This window comes from Drosophila albomicans, chromosome 3, assembly GCF_009650485.2.
Source record: "Drosophila albomicans strain 15112-1751.03 chromosome 3, ASM965048v2, whole genome shotgun sequence".
Lineage (NCBI taxonomy): Eukaryota > Metazoa > Arthropoda > Insecta > Diptera > Drosophilidae > Drosophila > Drosophila albomicans.
Window position 1 is genome coordinate 44,322,518 of NC_047629.2, and position 16,336 is coordinate 44,338,853.

At 33.7% G+C, this 16,336-nt stretch overlaps 2 long non-coding RNA genes across 2 annotated transcripts; both read left to right on the forward strand.

Moving 5' to 3' along the window:
• The first annotated feature begins 199 nt into the window (after positions 1-199).
• Positions 200-732, forward strand: LOC117568771 (uncharacterized). The gene is made up of 2 exons (XR_004572183.2): positions 200-407; positions 462-732. It is a non-coding gene; the product is annotated as an uncharacterized LOC117568771 (long non-coding RNA).
• Positions 733-2,255: 1,523 nt separating this feature from the next.
• Positions 2,256-2,721, forward strand: LOC117568770 (uncharacterized). The gene is made up of 2 exons (XR_004572182.2): positions 2,256-2,366; positions 2,426-2,721. It is a non-coding gene; the product is annotated as an uncharacterized LOC117568770 (long non-coding RNA).
• The last annotated feature ends 13,615 nt before the right edge of the window (positions 2,722-16,336 follow it).

The window sequence follows — 16,336 nt, forward strand, 5'->3', positions numbered from 1 at the left end:
TTTTAAATACTATAGCTCTTATTGTATATACTAAAGATCCATGCTATCTCTTTTTATATGATATGATATACATATATGATCTCGTTTGTTGAGAGATGGATATTAGATCTACATAGAAAACATGTTCTAAATGCTAAACATCTCGAATCAATGTCAATATTATACTGATTATCGATCGATGTTGCATTAAATATATATTTTATGGTAGCAAAATGTAATTACTTATTTTCGTTGCGGTTGAACGTTTTGCCGGAATAACCTATTGCGAAACAAATGCGTGCAAATTCTAATAAAGTGACTGCTTTGGAGGCTTTTCAAAATCGTATAAAAGAAGACATAACTCAGGCGATACCAACAGATTTCTTTATATTTCTTTTGCAATCCAGTTTGTGAATATGAAATTGCTTGTAAGTAGAACGTTATATCACTCAATATTGTATTTTAATTGCTAATTTCCGAAGATTCTGATGGCTTTATGCTTTATTTCTCTCGCTGTGCCTTCAAATGCTTATGGCAAAGGAAGAGTAAAATTCCCATTGCCACCTGTTGAATTACACATTAGTCCATGGGATGAAATTGATGATTATGATGCAATCTATTAAGTCATCCTAAAGCTCTATATTCAAAATACATTTGTAAAAATTAATCAAATTTTTAATCTTCGTACTGTTTTTGGTGGCATAAAAAAAAATAAATAAATTTCATACTTAAATGTTTGCAATTGTGATTTCTTTTTTGCTTCGAGTAATGCAAATTTGCTAATAGATACGTGATACTGGGTAATCAACCGAAGATCTGCAAGTAATTTTCATGTTGATTCTATGTTGTTTAAAATTTTTAAAATGTGTAGTCTCCCTATTTACATAAATATTTGTTAAAAGAAACAAAGAAAATGGTTATAGACACGAATGCTTGCTATTTAATAAAGTGAAAACAGTGCGACTTTAGCTATAAAATTACTCTTCTTATTCGATTTTTCTATTTACAAAACTGATCTGCGTATACTTTTCGTGATAACGCTGACAGATTTGGCAGAGGATATGTAAATCTGTAATCGAAACTCTTAATAAATGTTATCTGTGGCTATATGGAAATTTGGAATTATATTTAAATCAGCACAATATTTTGTCGATATCAAGAAATGTCAAATGGACGAAACAGAAATATAGTTATAAGAGGAAGGATATAAAGAAAATCAATAAATCCTAAAACATTTACTAATAAAAAAATGGCCATTTTGTAACACTCAAATAATTTGCACCGCAAGTGATTTGTATATTTGATTTCTTTAAAAATTTACCAAATTAATATACCGGAAAAAAAAATTGACAATTTATATCTGATTGCAACGAAATTTTCAGGAATCTTAAATACTATAGCTATTATTGTATACATCAAATTTTTTTTATTCAATATTTTTCGATTTGCGGGGCGAAAGTGAACGTGGCAAAAATTTCAAACAAACTTGATCTGCGTGCAAACATAATTAAATCTCTATCTCTTATAGTCTCTTAGATCCCGGTGTTCATACGGACAGACGGACAGACAGACGGACATGCCTATATCGTCTCGTCTGTTGACACTGATCAAGAAATAATATACACATTTCAGGGTCGGAGTTGCCTCCTGCTGCATGTTACACACATTTCCTGGAAGCACAAAGTTATACGACTCTTCTACCTTATGGGTAGCGGGTATAAAAATAAAACCGTGGCGACATTGTAATGCAATCTGTGAAGAGTTTCCATCATTGGGGCGTGGACAAAACGCGTTTACCGTTACTTGTTAGCCGTTCACTATTGAAAGCCAAATACTATAGACAGATGGATAGACGGCAGCTCTGCTTTGATACGCTTTACATAGCTGTAAAATGCAGCTGCCACACACAAAGATGCAGATACAAATTCAGCTTGAAATGCTTTTAGATACAATTCGTATGGAAATTTATTGTGGTGTAGTAATCTCTTTGTGACCAATCCAGAGTGTAATCAGTTGCAGACAAGGTCATATTCTATTCGAGATAAAACGAGAAAGATATTAGATCTACATAGAGAACATGTTCTAAAATCTAAACAATAATATCTTGAAATAATGCCAAAATAATACTGATAGTCGATCGATATTGCATTAAATATATATTTTATGGCAATAGGTTAGCAAAATGTAATTATTTATTTTCGTTTCGGTTGAATTTTTGCCGGAATAGCCAATTGTGTCTCCAATTGCGAAACAAATGCGGTAAAATTTTAATTAAGTGACTTCTTTGAAGGTTTTTCAAAATCTTATAAAAGACGATATAACTCAGGCAATATCAACAGATTTCTTTATATTTCTTTGCAATCCAATTTGTGAATATGAAATTGCTTGTAAGTAAATCGTTATATCACTCAATATTGTATTCTAATTGCTGTTCTAATTTTTTAAGATTCTGATGGCTTTATGCTTTATTTCTCTCGCTGTACCTTCAAAGGCTTATTATGGCCGGGGAGGTTATCACCCTCCCCGGCGAGGAGGTGGAATTGGATGGCCACCTATTGACTTCAATGTTAATATACCTCCTCCTGATTATAGTAATGACTTTGCGAATGATTATTATGCAATCTATTAAGTCATCCTAAAGCCCTATATGCAAAATACATTTAAAAAAATTAATTAAATTTTTAATCTTTGTATTTTCTTTGGTGACATAAAAAAAATAATAAACTGCATTGAAAAATTTAACTACAATCTTTACTTTTAAGTTACTTAAAACGCTTGCAATTGTTATTTCGTTTTTGCTTCGAATAATGCAAATTGTTGCTAATAGATACGTGATACTGGGTAATCAACAAAGGTCTGCAAGTAATCTTGGCAGGTTGAAATTTATAAAGTTATTTCTAAGCGCTTTTCTGCTTTGTAGTCTCCCTATTCTAATACAATTTGTAAAAAGAAAATAGAAATAAATACAAAAGTTACAGCTAATTCCAGCTATTTTTAATAATGTGAAAACTGTGCGACCTTAGCTATAAAATTACTCGTCTTATTCGATTTTTCGATTTGCAAGGAGAATATCAAAAATATAAAACATAAAACAAACCTGATCCGCGTATACTTTTCGTGATGACGCTGACAGATTTGGCAGAGGATATGTATATCAGTAATCGAAACTCTTAATAAATGTTATCTTTGACAATATGTAAACTTGGAATTATATTTAAATCAGCACAATATCAAGAAATGTCAAAAGTAACTCACAGAAATATAGTTATAAGAAGAAGGATATATAGAAAATCAATAAATCCTAAAACATTTACTAATAACAAAATGACCAATTTCGTAACACACAAATAATTTGCATGGCGTGTGATTTGTATATTTGGTATATTTTAAAATATACCGAATTAATATACCATAAAAATACTATATATGTATATATATATATAGCAAAAGCTTTTTAGGTATATTTATACATTACTACATACTAAGTATATCATACAGGGCAAAATATACCAGATTGTCAGCCAAAGCTTCTAAGACCCATACAAAAGTTTTTCTTTTATCAGTTATAAACTCTAGGGGTCCTCCTATTTTCAGTGATATTATGAGAAGTAGAAGTAGGAATTTGGAGGCGTATATGGTACGCTTAAAACCATGCAGAAATAATACAATTATTCCATTTAATAAACAGATTTGCACAGAATATAGAAATTTGTCTCGCATTAACTTGTTTATATAATTGTGCTGCTATAAAAGCAAAACAGCCAATCGCACAATCAACTACGATTCAGAAAAGATGCGGCTGCATATCCTATTTTCACTTGCAATTATTGCCTTACTCGCATTTGGCTTGCAACCAGCAGAAAGTCAGGGCAACATCATAAATAAACACAGGGGATACACAAGGATGACCGAACGTCCTCGTGGTGGAAAGAAAGGAAGGAGATAACTCAACAATAATAAATATTGAAGAGCAATAAATCTCTGAATCAAAAGTCTTCCATTCAAAATTAGACAACTTAAAAATGGACAGTCAATTTAATTTTCAATGTTCAAATAAATAAAGCAATATTCAAGATTATTTTTATAAATTTTAAGCTAGTGCTTGAACGACGATTACGTTATGCCATACCCAAAATGACGACATTACTCAAACGACACCAATAGATTTCGTTATATTTCTTAGTAAATTAGTTTGCGAATGTTTAAGTTTATGAAATTATTCGAATTCATTCTGACTAATTATTTTTTGCATGCAGAAAATATGTGTAGTAGGCAGAAGAAGACACCTCCGATCAGAGTCAATAGCTGAGATGATATTGCCATATATGTCAGACTGTCTGTCCGTACATTCCTATAACTACTTAATATCAGACCATGTAAAAGATAGAGTCATAATTTTTTCAGCGCTTTTCATTGTGTGTTTGCAGAACTTGTTTATTTTAGATTTGTCCCCGTGAAACGAAAACATCGAGTACCAAACGCAATTTTAATGATAGAGCCAATTTTTGTACACACAATAGTAACTAGTCTTTATGACTCCTGAAAATTTGGGTACGTTTAGATTAAAATGTAAGAAATTTTTTATAAAACAATTTTATATGGCAAAAAAAATTTTCAATGCAATAATATATTTACATATATCCTTCACATTACATTAGTTGTTTTTTTTTTTGTTTTAATGACTTTGGTATATTTACGATATAATACCAAATTGTTTTGCTTTTATTGAAAGTGGATAGCGAGCACTCTCGACTGAAACCTTCTTACTGAATTTTTCACTGTCGATTTTGCACATTTATGTTATGGCTATAATTACACATTACGTGTAAAACTAAAACTACAATTTAAATAAATTGAATTTATTATTTCATCTTCCCTAATAACGTAACAAATGCGTACAAATTTTAATTAAATGACTACTTTGGAGGATTTTCAAAATCCTATTAAAGACGACATAACTCAGGCGATACCAACAGATAAACTGCTGACACTTGCAGCATTTATGGCATATCAGTTTTAAGTTCTAAGGGTCCTTCTATTTTCATATTATGAGTAGTAGAAGTAGTATGTAGCTTGGAGGCATTTGTGGTATGCTTAAAACTATGCAGAAATAATACAATTATTCCATTTAATAAACAGATTTGCACAGAATATAGAAATTTGTCTCGCATCAACTTGTTTATATAATTGTTCTGCTATAAAAGCAAAACAGCCACTCGCAAAATCAACTACGATTCAGAAAAGATGCAGCTGCATATCCTATTTTCACTTGCAATTATTGCCTTACTCGCATTTGGCTTGCAACCATCAGCATGTCAGGGTGACTATGAGATTGATCCAGAATTCGTGCCAATAGAATATCGTACTACTAGGACGCCTAGCCACTTATGGACCCGATGGGGCCCCCATTTCAGAAAAGTTAATTAAAGAAGAGCAATCAATATCTGAATCAAAAGTCTTCTATATTAACATATGACAAACTATCAATGTACTTTCAATGTTCAAATAAATAAAGAAAGATTCAAGATTATTTTCAACATTTAAAGCAAGTTTTTGAAAATCGATTACGCCTGCCTTTAAAGAAATAACTCAATAGGTCAGCGAATAAAATATTTAAAATATTTATTTTTCGCTTCCCCCGCGTTTCTTTTGAAATGCTAACGGAAAAGTTCTGTGCCTATGATTGGTAAATGAGTTCAATAAATGTGAAAAAAAAAACAAGTAAGAAAGTTACAGTCGAGTGTGCTCGACTGTGAGATACCCGCTACCCATTTTTAATAAAGGCAAAATATTGCGGTATCATTTTCAAAATATACCGAAAATACTAAAAAAAATACTAAAAATATACCAAATGGTATGTTTGGTATATCGATATATATAATCGATGGTATAAACCGCACAATGTGCTAGATTGTCGGCCAAAGCAACTCAGACCCTAGTAAGTAGGCGTTTTTGCCCATACAAAAGTATTTCTTTAATAACTTCCACAATTTTTATCTGATCGCAACCAAATTTTCAGGAATCATAACTACTACAGTAATTATTGTATATACCAAAATTTGTAGCTCTAGCTTTAAAATTACACTTGTTATTCAATTTTTTTGATTTGCGGGGGCGGAAGTGGGCGTGGCAAAAATTTGAAACAAACTTGATCTGCGTGCAAACATAACAAATGCTGTCGAAAAAAAATTATAGCTCTATCTCTTATAGTCTCTGAGATCTAGGTGTTCATACGGACGGACGGACGGACGGACAGACGGACAGACGGACATGGCTATATCGTCTCGGCTGTTGACGCTGATCAAGAATATATATACTTTATAGGGTCGGAGATGCCTCCTTCTACCTGTTACATACATTTCCTGCCGGCACAAAGTTATAATACCCTTCTACCCTATGGGTAGCGGGTATAAAAACAAAACGCGTTCTTGCTTGGGGATATTGAAAATTCTTGATTCAAGTAAGAACGTTCGAATAATTTAAAGTCCGTTTTAGAATTGTTTTAAGAACAAAATGTGCTTAAATCAAGAGCTGTTGAGTTTAAGCAACGGAAGTGGACTTGACAAAAATTTGAAATAATCTTGATATGCGTGGAAACATTAGAAGTGCTGTCAAGGTGTTCATACGGACAGACAGACAGACCAGCATCGATTTGGCTGCTGACCCTGATCATAAATATATATGATTTATAAGGTCGGAGATGCCTTCTTCTGTCTTTTACATACATTGCCTGCAGACACAAAGTTGTAATACCCTTTTACCCTATGGGTAGTGGGTATAACAATTGTCCAAATCTCAGAGGCAAGCTCAAAACCTACTTGATTTGTTTTTAAACGTAAAATGGATATATATTTAAATTTATATATTGTTTCTCGACATTCACATTATTTGTTTATTTTTATTTTTTCTTTACAGATATAATGCTTATCGAACTAGAACTAGATAAATGAAAACTGGATATTGCAAATATCTTATATGAATCTTATAAACTGAACACGCTTCCCTGCTTGGCTGTCCTTTGAGATGTAGCTTTTAATTGAGCAATTTGCATGGAGCGAATGCAGAGATGCAGTTGCATGTAGTTGTTGTGGATGCTGTGGCACTTTCACTTGACTGTGCAACTGTTTGTTGCAACCATATTTGCTCTAGTCATAAATTATGCCTAATTATGTGGCATCTTAGCAAAGATTGGCCAACTCCTGAACTGAACGCTGAGCACCACTATGCAATTTGTCCAAGGCAACAGCAACAACAACAACAGCAGTAACAACAACAATTGCAAGATACTCATGTGGGTTTTGGGGCAGCTTCATAGCCCCAAACCAGGCTGAGCTCAAGTGGTTGAGAGGAAGGGTGGTCATTGTGTGCATTACGAAATATTGCAACTAAATTTGTGTCTACTTTCATTTTTGTTGTAGTTGATGTTGCTATTACTGTTGTTGTTGCTAACTGTGTGTGTGTTGATGCTTTTGTTGCAGCTGCGGACTTGAGTTTAGACTTAATTGTTACCTGGGCACAGTATCTTGAAATTAACCGCAACTTTCAACAGCGAACGGGGCAAAAGAAAGTTGATTTTTTGGGCCAGCAAGATGGCTATAAGTAGCTGTAGTTGTTTAATACTGTTGGTGGAGATTTCAAGGTCATTCGTTGGGGCAAACAATAGTAAATTGTACATTGTCGTCGTCGTCATCGTTGTTGTTGTTGTCGTCGTTGGCATTCCATGAATTTTTGTTCACTTTGTGTTCAACTTAATTAAAAGGCAAACAAAAACGCAACCTCATACACAAAAAAGAACTGATAAAACGTTTTTTATCAGCACAAAAATACAAAATAAAAACGAAAAAAAAAATTAAAACAAAACAACAAAGTCGAGACATTAACCACGATAATTATACAAAACATGTGGACTGCTTTTGTGTGTTTGTGTGTGTGTGTGTACGAGACTCTCCAAGAAAAGTTAACATAACATAGTAACGAATATGTATGAATTGATAAGCATTTTAGAATAGATATATGAGTACTACGAATATCTGGACACTTGTCGAGCTCACAAAATGTTTTTGTTTTACATACATTTGAAAGAATTTCAATTTTAAAGATAAATACGAAAAAACGTAGAAATATAGAAAACTAAGCGAAAACCATTAGAACAAAAAATTCGTTTGCCATTTAATTTAAATTTAGAGTCTTATCTGATTAAACGCAGATAAAAACCAAAATTGATAACCTTTTAAATAATAAAGTGAACGATCTTTAATGTTTATATTCTGTCAAGCAACAAAAAAAAACGGCGCTTATCAATTTCATGTTTATCTCTTCGCTCGTTGTTGCTTGTTGCAAAAGCGACCAACAAACAAATAAATGTTGGCAATCATTTGCCTAATTATAATTCATTTTATGATCACACACACACACATAACATATTTGCTTTCATTTTATGGCGTCTTATATTAAAAGAGAAATAAACCCGAACAGAATGAATCAGAATGAAATCGGACTTCCAGCTATCCAAACATTTATCATACCTAAAAAAAAATAGAATCCATATTGCTAACAAATAATTCAATAGTCAATAATTATAAAAATCTATATAGATAATTACAAGATTATAATAAGAAGAATTTAATTTGTATTTAGCTGAACTGAAAATATATTGAAACAAAATTGTATTTATTATTTTGGTTGCGGTTCAATTTTTTGGCTGATTAACTTATGTAGTGCTTCTAATTACAAAAGAAAATCCTAACAATTGAAAGTAATATAAACATATTTGTATATCTTATACATTTGTTCAAGGTGTTTAAAACTGAAGCCGTACCAAAAGTAAGTAAGTATGAATTTATTTGTAAGTTAAATGTTCTTCAACTCAATTTTATTTTATATTATATAGTAATTGCTTATCCAATTTTACCAAATTCCGACAACTGTATTCGTCTGAGAGGTGGTAGTCCTCAAATCACCCAATAATTTAATTGATCAATCAAAGCCTTTAATATAATATGCAAATAAATTAACTGTTGTATTAATTTATATACAAATTTTGAGTTAAATAGGAACTAATAAATATAAAAAATGGAAAATATTTAAACAGAAATAAATAAATAATAAACTATTTTTTTTTAGTTTTATAAAATTGCGCAAGAGTGTTGACAAATCTTTAAAGAATTTTTTTACCTTTACCAAACTCCACCTTATATATTGTAAATAATCTTTAAAACACCATCTCGATTAATGCTTAAAAAACCTTTATCTTCAATCCCCCCTGAAAGTGGTGTTCAAAGAGCAATTAATTTTTTATGGTTTACCAACAGCTTTTCTACTTTGATTTCAAGGTATAATTATCATAAAATTGTTTAAATGATAAATCAAAATCCATCATCTATAAAATCTAAAGGTGCGTTCGCTTTTTTCTTTACTCCGTTTGCATTAGTGATGACAAGAACTTTAATGGGTTAACAGTTGGTTGGACACGCATTCAGTTTCCCTCTGCATCTCTTTATCACACTCACTCCAGTCGGTCCCTCTTTCTCCCTCTCTCTTTCTGCCCGTTCTTCACTGCTTTAGATGCTGCTGCCCACATACAGACAACATGCAACGCATTGCGTCGCTTCTTTCGGGCAGTGGCAAGCAGGCAACGGAAAATCACTCAGTGAAGTTGAATAAAAAGTAATCTAACTAATATTTCGTTTTCCTCGCGAATAATATGTTCGCCATTCATTTAATTTCGTTCATTTTGTTTGGTTAACGTGTTCAATAAATGTGAGACTGAAAATTCCTAATTAAAGTACGAACGTTCGAATAATCTGAAGTTCGTTTTAGAATTGTTTTAAGAACAATGTGTTCATTAATAAAGAACTGTTTGCTTAATTTTCAATGTCTGTCCGTACATTCCTAAAATACCTACATAGCTAGCTAGATCTCAGAGCCATGAGGCATTTAAAAAATAATTTTTCATGGCAATAAACAGGATTCGGGTCTTAGTTTGTTTTGTTAACAATGTGGTTTTTGTTGTGTTCCATGCTAAATATAAAAAAAGTGGGCTTATATAATATAGACATATGTATAAAAATTCCAATGTTTTTTTGGTTTTTTAAATTATTTTAATTTTAAATTATTTTAAATTATCTCACAGTCGAGCACACTCGACTGAAACCTTTTTACTGAGTTTGTCGATTATCCACATTTATGTATATACGTTAACATATCGCTAATAACAAACAAATATATTTTAAATCAATTAAATTTATTATTTTCGGCTCTGTAGATATTCTTCGTCGGATTAAGCAATTTGGTGTCTATAAAAAGGGAAATGATGTAGAAGGGCAAAGTCGAGTATTTTAGACTGTAAGATACCCGCTAGCCGTTCATTAAAACCAGAGTCTTTGATATGATAGCTATGATATCCATATTAATATAGTATTACATTCAAAATACAGCATAGTGTGCAAAATATTCCAGATTGTCAGTCAATGTAAGTAAGACCCGTAGTAAATATGCTTTTTTGCCCATACTTAAATACCTTCTACAATTTTTATCTGATCGCAGTCAAATTTTCATAAATACATACTAAGTTATTACAGTATGTACCATGAATCTCCGATCTAGCTTCAAAATTACGGTTGTTATTCTATTTTTATCGATATGCAGGGGCGGAAGTGGGCATGGCACAAAATTTGAATCAAACTTGATCTGCGTGCGAACATAACAAGTGCTGTTATAATACTCTTATCTCTTATTGTCTTTGAGATTCATACGGACAGACAGACGGACATTGCAACATCATTTTGGGCGTTAAAGCCCAACAGATTTCTTTATATTTCTTTACAATCCAAGTTGTGAATATGAAATTGCTCGTAAGTAAAACGTTCTATATATTATTGCTGTTCTACTTTCAAAAAATTTTTCTGATGGCTTTATGCTTTATTTCTCTCGCTGTACCTTCAATGGCAGGAGGTGGAAATGGATATGTTAAACGACCCTTTGAGGTAATTTTCAATGATCAAGGTGAACATATAATATTTGTAAAATGCTTCAACCTTTTTAATAAACTATCTTCAGATAAGATATAATCGCATTCTTTAGTTTTGAATTACTAAAAATATTCACAATTATCATTTCGTTTTAACTTCGTTTAATGCAAATCTAATTTTCTCAGCTTGCAGGTTGCGCAGAAGTTTTTTATTGTCACTAGTTGGAATAGAATTTAAATGATTTGTTTAATGGGTTAAGAGTCGCTCCCTCTGCATTTCTTTTTCTCTCTGCCCACTCTTCACTGCTTTAGATGCTGCTGCCCACATACATACAGCATGCAACGCATTGCGTCGCTTCTGTCACCAAGAGGCAGCAGTGGCAGTGGCAACCAAGCAACGGCACCAACAACAGCAACAGCAGCGCATCAACTGCCCTCGGGGCAAGGCAATGGAGTCTGATGATGCTGAGAGTGTTGCTTCGACTGTCGGTCCGTCAGTCTGGCGGTCAATCGACTGGCTGCTGTTGCTGCGTGGCTCATCAGCAACGTGTGTGGCATGTGGGGCATGGGGCATGTTGTACATTGAGAATGAGAATGAGACTGCAACCGGGCCTCTGATCGGAAACTGACTGAGGGACAGAGAAGATTGCCGGCATGTGCCGGGGCTCTGAAAGCGACAACGGCGCCGATGCTGATGTCGATGTCGATGTGGATGTCGATGTGGACGATGGAATGCTGTTAGTTATAAAATGGCCACAAAATCATAACGCGGGCGTGGGCTCTGACTCCGAGTCGGACTCTGACCACTTTCCTGGGTCTGGAGCCCAAAACCGAACCTGATATTGACGATGACTAGTTGTTAGTGCCACCGCCAACCACTTTTTCCCCCTCTTCTCTCTTCTCTCACTCTCAGTGCCTTGGTTGGTCCAGAGTGTGAATTGAAATGTTTTTTACATGTGTTCTGTGTGCTGTGCTGGCTTTTGCCATGCATCGCATTGGATCAACAACTATGAGTAGCAAGCACAACAAGAGAATGAGAAAAGAGAACTCAAATCGAAATCAAAACTCGTCGTCGTCGTCGCAGTTGTTTTATGAGTTTTAGAAATTCTTTTCAACTTGATTTTTATTTCTATTTTTTTTTTTTCTATGTATATCGATAGACATCGAGCATTTCCATGCACTCGCCCACAAAAACTTGTTTTGTTTTTCTCGTTTCTGTTTGCCGTTCTTGTTATTATTATTAGTTTTCTATTTCTAAAGCGGTGGCGATGTCGATGGCGGTGTCGGCGGCGTTGGTGGCTCGCTTTGAATAATGATGATAAGCGCAGCTCCATCCAAGCCAGACAGGCAGACGGACAGACAGACAGACAGCCAGTTATAGCTGTTAGTCAACCATCGGGCCAATCCAAATGAGTACATACGAATATTTATATACTCGAAAACATCCATCCATCCATTCATCCATCTATCTGTCGTTCTCTTTTTGATTATTGACTTATTGTGGCATTTATTTTGTGTGTATATTTCTTCTCTTGATATTCTCATTTTTTTTCAGCTCTTGTTTTTGTTTCTGTTCTTTTTTTTTTTTTTTGCTTGAAATCGTCGCCAGGTATACGAGAAATCGTCACGGTCAACAAAAGATACTCTGGGAGCCAAAGTATCTCGGGCCTATGCAGATACAGAGATACATTTGAAGCGCACGCTTGTCCGTTTTGATGTTGTTGTCATCAATTTAGGAGCAACAACAAAGCCAGCAAGCAGCAAAGAACAAAACCAGACATTCTTCGAGACAAGACGAGACGAGACGAGAACCGAACTGAGACGCGACTCTCCCCAATTGTGTTTCGTGTCATGCCAAGACCGAGACTGCAAGACTTTTCTGTAGATCGTTAGATGACTCGTCTTGTAGAATGCTTCTTGCATTGAGTCTGGTGTACGCGCCCTCTTAGCGCAACGCGAAATTTCCCTAACGCCTACTTTTCTCGAACATGTGCAATTTTGTGTATCATTTGTCATTTGTTTTGTGAGTGTTGTACAAGAAAGTTGATTTTTTTCTGCGCGTCTTTTATAAAACAATAAGAGGTAAGTTGTCAATATTTATAAACTTCTATTCTAATCTGATTTAAATTAAGAAATATATTTGTATTTATATTTACAGTTTTAAGGACCACGAAAGAGCTATGTTCGATGATAAAAATAGAAACTACAATGCATTGTCCATGGCAAAGAATATAGAAACAGCGAAATAAATTATTTTTTCTTTTAGCTATAAGTTTATTTAGTTATAAGTAAAACTGTTTAGATAATATATAATTTTAAGTACTCATTGTTATAGTTTAAATACATTTAATTTGAAGTACAATAAACATTTTATTTACTGCATACATATATTTTTGAGCGTATTTTTATTTTGCATATTCCGAACTACGCACTAGAATCTAAGCACAGATTTTCGGCAAGAGCTGGACCGCATATTTTCTACAAGAAACGCCGAGTACAAATTCTGCCAGCGCAGCCGAGGGAAATTTAAATTTCCCTTTGGCAAGAATTTATACTCGACGAGTCTTGTAGATAATCAGTTCCGCATATACGGCAAAACGAAGTGAGAAAGTCTTTTCGCATCTTGTGTCTACACATGACGGGACTGGAAGAAAACTTGTATATTGTCTACGAATAAAACACAATCGGGTCGTCGTCGTCGTCGTCGTCGTCGTCGTCGCTTTTCGTTCTCATAATTTGTTTGCCTCGTTTCCCCCGTCCGTCTGTCCATCAGTCCGTTCGATCTTTTGCCGCGCGTTTCCCATGCCAGAGTCTCAGTCTCAATCCCGTTCCCAATTCTTTTCTTTCTCGCGCGATCGTCGCCGACTGTGAGAAAGATTTTATTTCGTTCAAGTGGTTTTTGATTTAACACCAAACAACAGTAACAACAACTATAACAACAACAACAAGCAATGGAAAATATTTTAATGATGCGTCGTCAATGCAATTCAAGCAAAAGAGAAGAAAATAAACAGATTTCTAACTTGTTTGGTGGCCTTTCTATATTGATCTGTCTTTCTTCTTCGACTTCTTCTTCCACATTTCACTGCCAGGCTCAATCTTAATCTTTGGCTTCATTTCATCAAGCCAATCGATTGATTAGCTTTCTGAATGCCGATAACCCGATGATCCTCCACACAACATCTGAAACATCAACAACATCAGCAGCAGCAGTAGCAAAAGTAAAACTCACCCTACTCAATACAACATCTAGAAAGGGGGTAGCTTAAGAGCAGACTGAACAGCAGCCACTCGACAAGCTGCGTATTATATAGAGTATATATATATAATACCTTATACCGATGCGGTAACATCTGTCACGGCTGCTTCCTGGACACCACCAAAAACCACAAAAGTAGCTTGGGCAACTGAAACTCAAACTGAAACTGGCACCATTAAGCTGCTTTCGGTATTTACACAAATTTAACATACTTTTAACAGTCCTCGCACTGGGCATAATTGCATTAAGATACAGCATGCGACGGATCAATTAATTATCGACGAGTTTCCGATAATCGAAAAGAAGCAAAACTTGAATTTAACGCATAAGATACGCCAATTGAGTTAGCTGAAATTTTTAATTAAGAGGGACGCAAATATTCAAAGCTAAGCAAATAAAACTCAACTAAATAGTGATGATTTGGGAAAGTATTTTATATAATGATTCTTACAATGTTTTTCTTTGAAAAGGCGGCAAGTATTCTGTACTAAGTTAAGCAAATTAAAGAAATTATGATTTTGAAAATAATTTTATATAATGATCCTTACATTGATTTTCCTTAAGAAGGTGACAAATATGCTAGGCTAAGTTAATCAAATTAAAGTCATTTAAATAGCGACAATTTGGAAAAGAATTTTATACAATGATCCCTATAAGATTTTTTCTTCAAGAAGATGGCAAAAATTCTAAATTAAATTAAGCAAATTAAAGTCACTTAAATAGTAATGATTTTGAACATACTTATATATAATGATACTTAAAATATTTTCTTTAAATTAATTTTTTTCTATTATATAAGATGAATCACATTCTTTTATGAAACGATTCTAATTAAATATTCAAGAAAGCTACAGTCGAGTATACTCGACTGTGCGATACCCGCTACAAATATTGAATAAAAGTACCATAGTGCGGTATTAATTTTAAAATATATCAATTTAATATACCGCAAAAATAATTAATAAATATTGTACTACAATCAAAATATACCATAAAGTGCAAAATATACCAAATCAACTAAGACTAGGTTGTGGAAATTTAGTTTAATACACATTTGGAAAAATGATTTAAGCATCAATTTTCCAAAATTTCTTTCTATATGCAAGTGTGTTGATAAATACCAATAGCAACTGCGCTGAAGATATTAAATTATTATCTTGAATAGTAATTGTAACATAAACGGGAAGAAACTCTTTTTAACACAATCTAAGATATGCAAATAAAAAAACAAATCTACAAAATTTATTTTTTGGCGCTTATCTTCTTAAATAGACATTTATAATAATATTCTAACACCCAGAAAAAAATTAAATAATTAAATTTAAATAAACTGAAGTTCATCTTTATAAGAAAGAATTCTATTAAATTGATTATTATTTTATGTACTTAAAAATCTAAAAGAGTATTTAAATTGCGTTGTGCGTATGTTCTCTTTTTTTTTGTGTTCTCCTTTTGTTGTAGTAGTTTTTTTTTTGCGTTTCGTTTTTTAATTTAAGCCCTCGGTATTATGCCATTATGAAAATATGCAATATTTTCGCTGCTGTTGCTTTGAACTAAGCGCGATGCCGACACAGTGAAAGATCCACAGCTGATATTCAGGACTTTGGTGGTCATCAGTCGTCGATCGAAGTTCGCCGCTTGCTTATTAATGTGACACTAATCATGTGACCTCGAGTGTTTGGCTGCATTTTACGGCCACTTTACACGCTGTTTGTTGACGACACACGAAATGCTTTTCATAGAGAGAATGATTCGAACCATTCATAAAAATGCCATTCTATTGCTTTCTTCTCTTTGTGGCACCTTTCTTTCAGCGTATCAACAACAAGAAATGGGAACATGCCACACCGGGAACTGGTAACTGGGAAAGGTTCTCGACTCTGTCCAAATGCACTTTGAAATAGACTCGACAACAACAACAGCAACAAAAAACGACTCTAGGAAACTGTTTCTTGCGTAGGTAGTTTCGTCAACTGGGCCAAAACAAAAGACAATCTAAAATTGAGAACGAGCAACTGAGTGAGCGATACCAATAGACCGAGAATGATGTACAATTTCACCTTTTGCTGTTGCTGTTGAAGTTGCTGTTGCAGTTGTTGTTGCAGTTGCCGTTCACTTGGAGAGCATGA